Source organism: Rhipicephalus microplus, chromosome 2 (genome assembly GCF_043290135.1).
Source record: "Rhipicephalus microplus isolate Deutch F79 chromosome 2, USDA_Rmic, whole genome shotgun sequence".
Taxonomy (NCBI): domain Eukaryota; kingdom Metazoa; phylum Arthropoda; class Arachnida; order Ixodida; family Ixodidae; genus Rhipicephalus; species Rhipicephalus microplus.
This window is the reverse complement of record NC_134701.1, coordinates 256,502,011-256,515,915: the sequence shown is the minus strand read 5'-3', so window position 1 is coordinate 256,515,915 and position 13,905 is coordinate 256,502,011. Positions and strand designations below refer to the sequence as shown.

The following is a 13,905-nucleotide window of genomic DNA, read 5'->3' as shown; positions in this document are numbered from 1 at the left end:
GCCGTTCGCAGGCGCCACGCCACATATTCACAGCGCCCCCGAAGCGTTGCTGAAGAGGTGTGCGACGGCCCTTCTTCAGCTTTTCCCACCTTTTTCCCGTGCTTACGAGTTTGCCAAATAAAAAAAAAGCACTAAAGGGAAAAAAATATACTCACTTCTCTTTCAGAGCCTTCACCGCCTCCGTTCTTGGCGTGAATGTGTGGGGTTTCTTTCACTTTCTATAAAGACCGACGCCATTAGTGCGCGCACGCATACAACATACGTGCGCGCACGCACACACCTTGGGCTCAAACCATCAGCGCTTCCCATACATCAGGGCCACCTTTTATTTTCTCTTTCCGCCTAGATCTCTCTTTCCTACGTGATTTTTCTCTCTCCTTCTTTGATAATTTTTAACACCTTCGTTCTAATCTGTTGTTGCGCAAAACTTGATCGAAGTTAAAGGCCTTCCAGTGAAAGCAGGAAGCCCAAGGATACATCAGACCAGAAAAAATGAAGCTTTCGCGACAAAATGGAAACGTTATGAAGAACAATTTGCGGGCAACGAAAGCCCTCTGTGAATTACGGCCAGGTAAGTTATCAGCACGTTAAGTGTAGTATAGAGAAAAGCTAACATTGCAACATGAGTTGAAGGTAATTACAAAATAACAGCTTCAAAGCAACAACGGGGGCTCAAAAAAGCTGGGCTGTTTACAATGCTGTTCTGGCGCTTCTTAAATAACCTCTCCCTCGGCATGCGGCTCATAAAGCCTAATTGATAAAACCAGGCTGGATGAGGGCAGAAAGAAAGGGATGAACTGTGGAGAATGCCGTCCTCAGAGCCGTGGTTTCTGAAAAAAATAAGAGTGCGAACTTCTGTTCCGTCTGGTTTGTCACTGCGTTGTTCGCTCGAAAGCATCAAAAATCATCCTCGTCTGCCACAAATTATTGATGATGGGATGCGGTCATCGGGAACTGGCTTCAAATGAATTACATGCTCGAGCGTTTTTTGTTTTTGTTTTCATTTAACCTTGTCGGAGTTTAGCGCAAGCTGAAGCTGCAAGGGATCTTCACTCGATAAAAACGCCCTTAGCAACGAGACCATTCATGTTTCAACTTCTTGAGGGCCAGCTGAATTACCTTGCTAGTGCAAGCGCAACCCTCACGCTCAAAAACTCAGTATTCTGTTAATTCTGAGTTATGACAGTACTTAATGGTTGAAGTAACAGGAGCGAAAGAAAAAAAACATATCCGCGCATCTTGACGAAACTAACCATGACGAGTTGTCGAACCAATGTCCTAAGGTTCATCATGTCTACATTGAAGTCACCGACTAGTATAACATAATTGTGCTTGTAGGCATTTCGCACCGTTCCGTCACAACAATGATTATTATTTGTCTATTGTTAAACTTTTTTTGTATCACAAATGTTTCGACTATACCATACGTCACTTCAACGTTGCTCCATATAACGTAGCCGTGACAGCGGACACCGGACAAGCCTTGCTCCTTATTGTGCTCACCCCTAAATCTGAAAATACAAGTGCTATGTATACGTAATTAACGCTTTAGGGCTCTTTTTCCCGATAAACACACGCATTGAGCAAATGAATATTTTAAACATCTTAACGTATAGCAACGCACGGAGATGTAGGCCATTTTTCCGCATTGCCACTTAAATGCTGATAATCCCCGTCGGAACCGGTGCTAGTTGTTCGCGTAGCGATTCCGACTTGCACGCACGCCTTTTAATAACTAAACTATCTGCCAACAATTACTCATGATTAACCATGAAAGACTACAGTGAATACCGCCCATATAATTACGACCATGCCCACACGAACCACGTATGCGAAAAAGAAAATTAACTCGACGGCACGTGTTGCCACCGGCTGCTGACGCGAGTAGCGACGCAAGGCGTCATCGCGAGGCTTACGTGGATGTCTAGCGCAAAGCCACGCTCCATCACCGCGCACCGTTCGCATTCCCCGCGCACATCGCGAGTCCCAGTCGACCATGGCAGCCGGTGCAGCTTATGAACGCTGGGCTCGCTGTCTCGCGTGCGCGCATCCCGTCCCCTCCACTTTTCCCTACCGACCCGTCGTACTCCCCCAGGACACGCTGAGTCAGCCGAGCTATACACACAGCGACGTTGCAGTCACTGCGTAGTTCGCTCGAAAACTTGTATCGCTCGGCGCGCGTGCCATACGAGCACCGCGGTAATCCAGAACGGGAGAGAATTCCAGCTTTCTATCTACACCTTATTAATTTCCTCGCCCGGCGTGAGTGGCTTCATGGAGAAGGAGAGGAGAATAAGACTTGAAAGCCGACGACCTTTTAACTACGCGAGCTCCCATGGCAATTAAATTGAAACCGGTCACTGGTGCACGCACGCGCGCCTCTCGGAAACAGTTTGACCCCTTCTCCACAGCCTGCTTCTCGAGATTTAACTGCGCATTGGCTGCTCGTACATGACTGCATGTATGACAAAGGAAGCTTGACGTACCGGCAATGTTTAAAAGGGGTGAAGCGAAATGGTGCAGACGTTGGTGAGAGCGGACGCACAAAAATATGAGCCCAAAAATACCGTTACGTACGGCCTCCAGCAATCTAGGTGGTGAGTTGATGGAGAGGTGCGAGGTGAGAGAGCAATGAAGGCGGGAGAAAGTCGGCTGATTGTGAAGTCTGCGAAAGCCTTCCTCCGGTATAAACTACACAGACATCACACATTGTTTGAAAGAAAAACTGGGGTCTGAACAGGCCATACACCTAAGTGTTTAGGCGTTGCCTACTTGACTTTTGTATGGTGCCACCGCTGCGTACGGGTCAGCCCATTTGCTGGCCATTTTCTTGTCTCTTTCTCTTCTCTCTCTCTCATCGTTATAATCCTCTTTCCCTATCCCCCAGCGTAGGGTAGCCAACCACGCATGTGCCTCGTTAGCCTCTCTGCCTTTTTACTTATTGTTCTTCCTCCACCTCCTCGACATTCATCGCGCCTTTTCAATCGCCCGATTCCCTCCTCAATGCGATACTCCTTTTCGACACTTGCTTCGAGATTGCAGACGGCCGTTTGGCCCATCTGTGCCCTCTCGTGAAATTAGATTCCAAGCCGGCCGCGCCATCAAGCGGAGACGCCACTGCGTTTGGCAATTTTCGCTTCCCCGAATGTTAGAAATCCGCGTCGTGATTGAAACGTGCAAAACGTCGGTGGAAGTTCGGGTTCAGAGAGAAATGACAGTAATTAAAACGCGATACATGGCGCGCACGAGAGCAGTCGCCACTTGCGTTCAGTCAGCCGACGTTCCTCCTATCTCACATCAAGTTTAGGCTCAGCTAAACTAATGAAATGTGAAGACGGGGAGCAGAAAATGATGTCGGGCATGAGATGGGTGGGAGAAAGGAAGCAAGGCTGCGCAACTTGAGGATATCCGCGTAGGATGTAAGCTTAAAATCGAGCCGACATGCTCCGCTAGCTCTCAAAACGAGGAGTTTCGTCGGGAAGTTTCGCTCAAGCGAGCTGGTGCTTCAGAAACGGAGTTCGCTTTTTTTCCTCCGCGCTCAAAATAGGATGAACCTAAAAGAAAAAGCCACTGGATACGCATGAAGGATCTGGCTGGAGCAAATGTCACTCACTCGAAACGCTGGAGTAGCGATGCGGAGACCAAAATGAGCTCAAGTCTGGAAATTTGGTTATAGCAGGCACGTAGCCCAAATTTTTGTTGATGTAATAAACAGTTTTTTTTTTCAAAATACGAACTCGCATTTCTTAAAACCTCTTACTCAGACTCATCAAGCTCTAATTAAAGTTATTTCCTACAAACTCTCTTGGTTTCATTCATATTCGTAAAATATCAAAGCCACGATTGCGCAGTCATGGTCCCAACCTCACTCATTGCTCAAGGTTGATGAACTCATTTGGATAATTGCGGCTAGAAGCCTTGGTCAGACCCACGCAAACTAGCTTCAATGACAAGCCCTCTATAATGTCAAGAGTTATGCGCAGGATTCGGAATCGCCAATTTTATGTTACGCTTTACTACCACCTATATCACAAGACTTATGATAACTCTTTAGTTAAGAGGTTTTTCAGTTGAGTCACAAATAGAAACACAAAAGAAGAAATTTTTTGTGTAAATAGCGCAATTTTATTACTTTAACTTTTTAAATGACCATTTTCTCCACAAACGTTTATATAATGGCACGCATATGCTTGCTTGGGTAAGAAATTATTGTGCAGTGCTTTTTGTGGACTTTCGCCTAGCCCAGCTAATAAACAAGTTCTTTCTGAGATGTATTTTAATAATTTTCTGGATACGTATATGGGCAACAAAAAAACTTTATTGTGCTAGCTAGTGATCGGCAATTATAAAACCTTTAGGTTATGTAATACATTCCATAGACGAAAGGATACCTTACAGATTAGCTCTCATTGCATATCTGCTGATTTTCTGAGCGTTCACGTGCGCATAGTTTTTTAAAGCAGACAATTTCAGCGTTTATACACAGCGGGTCGTCCACTGGTAAGCACTGCATCACGTAGGCTTAACTGAGTGTAAGATTATGCCACTGAGCTGAGAGTATGGGTTTGAAGGTGTAGCTTTTGTTTCTACAACGTAATTACAATTGTACGTCTCGAGAGAAAGATGTCAAGAAGGAAAGGTCTCAAAAGAAACCTTTAGTATCACTCCTCTGAAATAGCTACGGTAATGCAAACTGGAAACACTCTGTGGGAGCTCAAACTATAGTTGGAACGGAAAGGTGCGTTGAAGCTCTGTGTTTTCGTATAACGGCATATGAAATCAACACAGTAAGGCGATGACACAGACACCCACCCACACACACACCAAAACAAAGACAATTAAGAAACACATGGCTGCGTTGGAGTCGACGAGCAGGAACAGACTTACGCAAATTGAGCATTGCCTTGTGCCGCCCTAATAAGCTATCGATTGAACTGACGAACTATATTTACGCGTAACAAGTGGAAAACGACATAACTTTAATTGAACAAGTACTAACGCAAGACTTTCATTAATTTATGCTACATTCACTCCCGCCGCAAGGTTAGAAAAGGCAATATTCGTTGAGCTCATGATTACATTAATCACAACCTATCCCACTGCGTCTACGACGACAAAAACAGGGCATCAGATAGTGTTAATAACGCGGCATTTGAGTGAGATATTACAGACGTATTTATTGCCAAGAGCGTTCATAAAACGTGAGGGAGAAGGGCCGGAAGCAAGGTAACATGGTGTCACAGATATTGGTTTCTTTAGAACTGGCGCTTTCTTAGTTTCTACTTTATCAGTAGTTACATTAAACTAAAAAAACAGATTAATAAAGACGATGGGATTAAGCTGAAGCAGCGCCAGCAAAATGTCATTTCATGAAGTGCAGTGGCGACGGCGTTCCGCTCATTTGAATTAAGGGCTTCACAGTTGCCTTTCCAGAGTGGCATTTCTTAAGAAGCGCACTGGGAACGACTTAAGACGCAGCTGGCTTTCTCCAGTTACCGGCCCATCCCCCCGCCAAGTAACCTCGAATAACATCCGTTCTTGATAGCCCTGTTCCCCCTCTTCCGACCTCGCAGCTCCTGATACCCCGAATGCGCCTGCTTTGAGCCACCCACCCCCTCCCCAAGTCTCTCTTTTCTGATCTCCACACTATCTATGCCTCCGTCACCACGCTTCCCACTAGCCACCCCCCTCCCATCCCCCTCAACTCACAAATATTTTAGGCCCGAAAATTCTTCCTCTCTTCCTAACTAAGGAGGCGTCGCTTAATTTTCCCAGAGCAGGAGGCCGTCACTGAGACGCGGGGTCACTTCACCTAAAAACATGAAGATCCAACACTATAGCGCGAGCATACGTAACGACTCTCGTAAATTCTCGTCGCATCTAAAGTACCTGGGGAGGGGGGGGGGGGAAGGAAGGAAAAAAGGAGAGGACATTTTAGTGTCGTCCCAATTGTGGCGCCGCATTACTAATATTTAATTGAAGCAAAGTGGTTGCCGGCATCTTTCACGAGTGGTTTCTTTCACGAGTGGTTCTTACCTAATGAGTCAGCGCACTACGAAACTCGCCATTTTTCTCCCTAGTTTACGCTCACATTTAAGGCGAGAAAGTTTTGCGACTTGAATACATAACGAGTGCTATACCACGCGGGGATACAAGTTGGAAACCTACTATATTACAATGCTCCGGTCTCCCGCATTTTTATTCTTGAGTCTTGACTTCCAAGCACGAATGTTCCTGAAGCGTATCGGTACTTGTAAGAAATTTCACAACAAAGGCTCACGCTGAAGTGCGCGCACCTCTTGGAAATCGTGCTTTCTGAGTTGGCAGGCGTGCGTAGTGCTTCGCGTGCTTTGTGTTCGCAGGCGTTGTTTTCGTGCTCGTTGCATCGTGTTAGAAGTGGGCGTCTCAAGTAGACAATCATGTTTTTGCAAGAAGCGGGACACGAAACGACCTAGATACGTGGCGGGAACGCTGAAATAAAACAAGAATGGTTGCAAAAACAAAGAAAAGTACCTTACGCACTGTCGTAATAACGTTCATTTTAGAATAGCATGGAAACCAGGCTGGTTAGTTCACGATGGTTTGCTTTCCCTTTTTTCTTGTACCATGCATGCACTCTGCGAAATTAGAGTTCACCCTCACATGCAAAGTTGACGTGTCTCTCTTTTTCGAACGGCGCGCAAACAACGTAACGTATTGATATATCCTAATAGTGCAGCAGTACGCTGAATACGGGTCACATCAAGGTCTTACAGCAGGTTTGACTTTATTTGCGCAAGTTTACTGAGAGGAAGTTTATCTAAGTAAGCGTCTTGTTGTCCAATGCATACAAAAGAATGAAGAGTAGAACTTCCTTGCGCTAAGTCGCAAGCCTATGGCTTACACAGTTGGCCTCCAAGAACTGCATTAGTACTTTTGCCACTTTGTTATGGTCAAACTTCTTCGGCTCCATTACCAATATATTGGCTCTCTAGGAGAGCTTCTCATTTAAACGACAGAGACTTGCCCTTGAAACATATTGTCAGGACGATTATACAGCGACTCAGAAAGTGCGGCTTAGTTCCATCATATTTGTGAGAGTGACTTGTTACATTGCCTACATGCTGCTTCGGCGATACACAGATTGGCGTCAGTGCATGTGGCTCCCCGAGTAAAGGCGGCGCAGTGACGTTCCAGGTAAAGCATTAGTGAGGGTCGAGTGAGCCCCACATCGAGTTGATGAAATCCGTTGAAAGTCAGTGCATAGGTGCGAAGAACGAGGGAGTGAAAAGTGGGGAGCAGCTTCACATGTTCTGACCACGTACCATTTAGAGAAAAAAAACAATACGAAAGAGTATCATAGCATAGGCGCAAATATTGCTCTGGCTTTTTTTTGTTTCCGTTTTTATAAACAAAACGCGAAAAAAGTTAGACATACATTTGAGATAAAAATTTTACTGGCGTTAATTTTATCATCGTTTTCTAAATGACAGCAGATGGCACATTTTACACAATAAAACAAGTATACGAAAATGAACACTTGCACCACAAAAAGTACATACGGCAATAATTTCATCACTGCGAAACTATTGTGAGATTCCCTCGCAGGGTATGACCTGGTACCTTGCGGTTTCCTTTTTCATTTTTGTTGTCTCTCTCTCTCTTTTCAACTCACTTCATTTGTCGCTCTTAGAATAATAAATGATTAACTTTAAGTGGCAATTCATACGATGGCACGAATGTATAAACACATTCTTAACTTATTCAAACAATTTAGCCTGCTAATAGATAGTAAATAATTTAATTTATTGTGCAGATGCAACTATACAAAAAGCTTACACTTGTATACCAACAAATACAGACGGAGCTCAAGAAACAAAATATTTGAAATAATAAAATACTCAGGGGGATCTAATGGGCATCGTCAGTGTTTTTTTCTTGATACAAACGAAAAGTGGTTGTGTTCAACCACTTTGCGCGACCGTCATCTGCGGAGGCAAAGCATCATTCCGTGGATGCACACAGAAAATATATCTTGGCATCAATTTGTTATGCGCAATACACTACCACTTCTTTTTTTCGGAGCGATTTGAGAGAGAGTGGAGGGCCTTATCCAGTGCTGTGCGACAGGGATCGTTTATCAGCCGGCGATACATCTTCACTAAAGAACACGACACTTCCACCATAAAGAGTATCTCTGTTTGCGTTTGTGTTCTTATTCTGTTTCATGATTAATCCTACTACTGAAAAAAATAAAAGCTATGAACAACTGGAGATTTTGTTGGCAGCCTCGCAAGAAACAGGAAAGATTCTATTCTGGGATGTCATCTCAAGAGTAGGGGAAAAGTGAGGATAAAAATGGAAAAAAAAATTCGGATCTCCAAGATCAAGATTTTTGGGCGACTCTTCTAGCTTCTTTACCACCGTAGCCCGCTTTCGACTTGACATCGAAAGTTCTGCGCAGCAAACTGCGCAATGCCACACAAAGAAAACGATCATTTACGGTGCTCGGGAAGCGGAAAAACTAAAGCCTACCTATGTACCACGCTAATTATTTATAAAAAATTACATGCCACTAGCTCTTGTTTATTGAACGTTAATGCATTGTAATGGTCTTCACCTTTTATACAGGTTATCACCCGCCTTATCTATGTCTCCTCAATTACGGACGAGGCACGCGTGTGTTCGAGTTACGTACAATATCATCTCGCTGTCGTATAGCGTTCTCAAAGCCTGCGAGTCACCGCCTGTCGCCTTCTCTACTCTGTTCCCATCGTTGTCGTCTTGAACAAATTTAAGTTACTGCACTCTTAATTTACGAGTAGCACGCAAGGGTGACAACGGTACACGAAATAGCACCACAGAGGCGATTGTGTTGTGTTCTCGGTGTCTTCGCTTTCATTGAGCAGTACCCGTAAGTTATGAATGCGTACTACCTTGCCGAGTTTTTTGCGTCGTCGCTACTAGTGCAACTCACATTAGCGCATTTTTTTTTACTTAAGAACGGAATGTTTTTTTGTGAATTAGGCGCCTGTTGAACACTCAGCTGTTCGTATCAATAATGAGTACTTCTTCACAGGCTTTCTCTGATGAAGGTTGCCACCTTGACAGTGAGTTGTATATGATTCTATACATTTACAATAAATAGAGTTCTCAAAACGATGTCTCATGAAGATACGTGATGACCAAGGACAGCGAGACCGGCCTTACACTAGAAATTGTGATTTGGAATAGACATAATTGGCCCATAAAGTGCTTGCAGCGTATCAAACTGGATTCTCCAAACGAGAAGCCAAGTGCGCGTTTCTTACACACAGCAGTGCCCTCTGACTAGCAGGCACTCAAGGATTATAACACTAATCAAAAAAGCTAGGCAATCACAAGCAATTTCAACCTTGGAATAACACTGGAAAGGCGATTTTGGCGTTTCTATGACCCAGATGTCTCGAAGGCCCTTTTTATTTTTTTTATTTTTTTAATAGGTGTTCGCTCATGAGCAATATTTGAAGGAACAAACATCAGTGAAAAAGTATCACATTTTGAGATCTCCGCCTTCTTGTTAGTTTGCGCCGGGAAGTTCATCGGTAAACACATCGCGAAGTGACGGCGTGTGCTGTCGACACGGACCATTTTTCATTACTGGCGACTACGGCAACTGCGCTGCTGTCGCTCATTTGCCCCGAGCTAAAAACGAGCCTGATTTCAACGAAGTAATTAACTTTACTGCGAACACATCCCCGCAAGCGTCTTGCAAGTTGAGCGTCCTTGATAAGTACCTAAATTACGCTGTCAGAGAGAATGTCATGGCACGTTTATAGATTAAAAATCTACTTACTTGCATGGCAGGTCCCCGTTTCTTTATGCGACATGAAGAAGGCAACTGTAGAAGACAGACTGTGACGCTGCATCGAAGACAACGCGGCACTGAGTACTTTACCACTAAGCGTTCTCTATTCCTTTATTTTCATAACACTGTGGCCAAAGTTTAAGTCAACGATGAGGCGTGCTGTTCAAGTAGAGTGAGCCACGCATGTTTCATTCTTTATTAAACTTAATTGAAGGAAACTATTCTCACTTTTTAATGTTTTATTCCTATTTTGTAGAACGTCGGCATCACTCAGGACGTTTTATAAGGCCAGACGAGTTATTAAGCTAACTAACCATTTTATAATAAAGCAACCTAATTCACTCATTTAAGCTTTTCGTTGAGTGTGCGTGCTTATTTGCATGGCGTGGTTAACTCACAAGAAGCATGTTGTACAGGCAGGCCACTTCTTGTGGAGGGAGGCGGCTAAGGGGAAAAAATGGTGGCCTTTTTTTGGCATGAAATTGATTATGAAAGATAATAAAAAATAGGCTGCAAATTCACATCTTGGTTGCTTTAATTTATTTGTTATGAGAGAGTGTGACCATTCAGAACAATATAGCTATATTTTCTTCTGAAAACACAGTTTGAGGCAACTTTTTGCTCAAGAAACACCAACACAAGAAACGCAGTAACACAGGAAAGCACTACTTCTTATCTTCTGTGATGAGATTGCGTTTTTTTTTTTTTTGCGCTAAAAAAAGTTAAGTATAACTGCCTCTCTGGGGAGACTTGATATGTAGCTATATTGCGCAAAAGTGTGAGCCGACTTGTGGGTCAGTATTTTTAAAGAAAAAAACACATAATAACTTGTAGATTATTACATATAAACACGCTATTTACGCCATGTAGCTACAGTTCTCATGTCCAAAAATTGCAATCACATGAACTATCACACCCCAAAACTGTTTCGTTCGTCTGGAAAGCTTGCATTTCTGTTGTAAGGATTCGTAATCAAAAATTACACACAAAATAGAAAAATTGGGTAGTTTTTGTGTGAAATCAGGGGCTAGCCGGTCCACAAATTATGCTGGCCCTATACAACATTTTAAGCTAGAGTAACATTGCACAAAACAAAAAGAGATGAAATCAGGACATGAGGAGGATGCTACAGCCACAAAATGGGAAACTAGCATGAGTCACTTGCGATACAACGCAAACGCAGCTTCATAAGTAATACAAAATGACCCGCGTGCAGCATAATTTGTAGTAGTTAGACATCCACAGCAGCTCCGCGGATGCAGGCTGCTACCAATTTCTAATGGCCATCAGCGTCCACAGAGCTGCTCCTGTCACCCGACATAAGGTTTCTTTTATATTTTGCCACATGTGCAGTCCGATGTGTTTCACCCAATGTAACGTGTGTTCGTTTTCTGCTGTTAGTGTCGTGGGGAATGAATGGCACATGGCGTAATTGCTGAAAGCAGCACGCAGCTGACAGAAGGGGTCACATGTTGCAGTCCCCAGTCGTGCGCTGCGAGATTGTGTTCTGTTTGACAAAACTTTATTCATGAAAGTCCGAAGTTGGATGAAGTATTTTTATTGTATATATACTGCTCGAACCCGGTTCAGAATCAGCGAACGAGGCAAAAAATGGCACATTTAACAGGTATAGCCAAAACTAATCGCATTAAGCCATTTTAAAATAGCCAAATTGTTTCGCATAGCTAGGGCAGACTCCAGCGCGGATCACTAGAGACGGCGCCACTCACTCGCCGAGTTGGTGAATGTCTCTACTCCAGCATGGCCTTGCGTCGGCGCTGTGCGGGCGCAGCGCTTCGACCGGATCCCAACTTTCCTATTTCCAATTTTCCGTCACTTGCCTTCTCTATATCTCCATCTATTTTCCTTCTATTCTTTTTATCCCTCCTTCCCCCCACCCCTATAAGGCACTGCGCCGTGTCGCCCCCGAGACAGACAGAAAATAGGTGCCATTTTCCTCTTCTATACAACCACAACCACCTCAGCCGCTACGTGGTTAAACAACCTGACGGAACGCGGCGCAAACGACGCTTATCGCAGCTTTCGTAACCAGCAAGATGTCTATGAAGCGCTTCCAGTAGTAGCGCTGATTTCACACTCGGAGTATGTAAATCTGCCTAGCAATATTCTACTCTTGTCGGGGAAACCGTATGTGCTGACCTCAAACAATGACGTCATTCATGCTGTGATAAGCGGAGCAGTGGAAATTCTACGAATGGGAATCACTCGGCGCTTGTGCGATGTAAAATCTTCCTGCGGTTTCACACTATTACAGCTAGCAAGCTGTCTTTTTTTTTTCACGTTGGCGAATTATAAAGTCGCTTACGTATGGAAGATCGTTTTTACATCCACAAGTTTGTATGCACAAGACTAATTTGAAGCAACACTGACGCTGCGTATAAGTAAAAGCACACGTATCGGATTCACTTCAGGAAATGTCTGAAGTTAGCAAGCCATACTTAGTGCGTGATGATACCATTGCAATGCTGGAGATGATTCTGCGCTACAAATACTCTATTTTTCAAAGACACTGATAAATATTTATAATACAAAATCTGTCAATTGAAACGTTGCTGGGGATAAAATATTGCGCATGAGAGTTCTCTGTATGTTGAAATATATTCACTGCACTGAAGCTGATAAATAAAGTAAGTTCAGCCTTGTCAGGCGTGTAAACAATAACGCTGCACTTGGAGTGATAAAAATTGTGTCTGATAAGGTTCACCAAGAAGAGATGATTTTATTTCTCTCTGTTTTCCTGGTAAAACACTGTATTAATGGTGTGTTGAGAGTCTTCAGAAGAGGGGGAAAACAAGAAGAATCCAATTCCAAATAAAACGTTCTTAAAACAAGAGCAATCACCAAAACAGTGACTCAAGTTTTTCATTGGGTGAAAAATATATTATTTAATTCCTGCCAAAGTATAATAACCTACGTTTAATGCAAATCTCGGACGACGGTGGTCCTACGTGCAAGATTATCTTCGTCTGACATATTAGTTTCGCTTGAGTGACCCGCAAGGCGCAGATATATTATCTTTTCGAACTAAGCCGGCTTTCAGCGCAAATATATCAGACAGCGAGCAATTTTCGTGAACAACGCGGAATATCTTAAGGCGGATTGCTTTTGTCCCACGCATTGGCTCTGCCTACCTGTTAGAAAGCCTAATGAAATCTGACGTGGTCTCTCAACGCACAGCAACAACAAAAAAAGAAACCTGGGTACGCACTTGATACTTCTCAGTAGACTGTGCATGGTCGCTGCTTGCGAAAATTGTAAGAGACCTTACTGTAATCCCATGAACGGGGAGCTCACAAGAAGGGGAACGAATAAAGTGAAGCGGGTGGAGGACGCATGTGGCTAGGGTCGATGAAATCTACTTCACTCGGCCAAGGCTACAAGAACACGATGCCACTCTATCGCGCTTGCTTTTATTTTGATGTGCCTCGGTCCTCTGCGTACGATACAAATTGGAGAATGGGAAACTAGATACTTGCCAAAAGGTACATTGGGCATGATAAAAACAATGTCCTGGATTATTTCGCTCTCCGCGCAAGTGTTTCGCTGCTCAAATTCACAATATAGGCAGTCCTGGGCTTTCGCCAAAATGTCGGCGGCAGCTGAGTACAGAAACATAGGGAGGAAAAATCTCGAGTGTTCTAATAGAGAAACAGGGGGACGTTATCAGTTGCCTATCACTAATTACAGCTTCACTGTGTAGAACAAGGAACTTTTTTATTGGTTCCTCCAGTTCGTACTCGTTAGACAAGAAACTTTTGATTAGAGTCATGATTTTTCGCCAGTGAGCCAAAAAAAAAAAACACGTTGTTTCATAGTAGAAAAAATTTAACAGTAAAAAACAAGAGGCGAAGACGAAAAAGCTGAGCATTTCTTTTGGACTAAGCAATTCAGCGAGCGAAAGCTAGCCTTTGTGGGCAAAAGCATATCTTAGCGTACTTCTCTTCCACCTCATAGCAGCAATTTGTGAACGAGGAGTTAATGATGACCAGGGGTTTCCTAGCCTATACTGTTTTTGCTGATAGTGTTCTGATAGATAATATGTAACGTTGTATAGTGGT

At 43.6% G+C, this 13,905-nt stretch overlaps 1 pseudogene; it reads left to right on the top strand.

The window, feature by feature from the left end:
- The window catches only part of LOC142794652 (cell adhesion molecule Dscam1-like), a 118,720-nt pseudogene that overhangs the window by 68,903 nt on the left and 35,912 nt on the right, over positions 1-13,905 (top strand).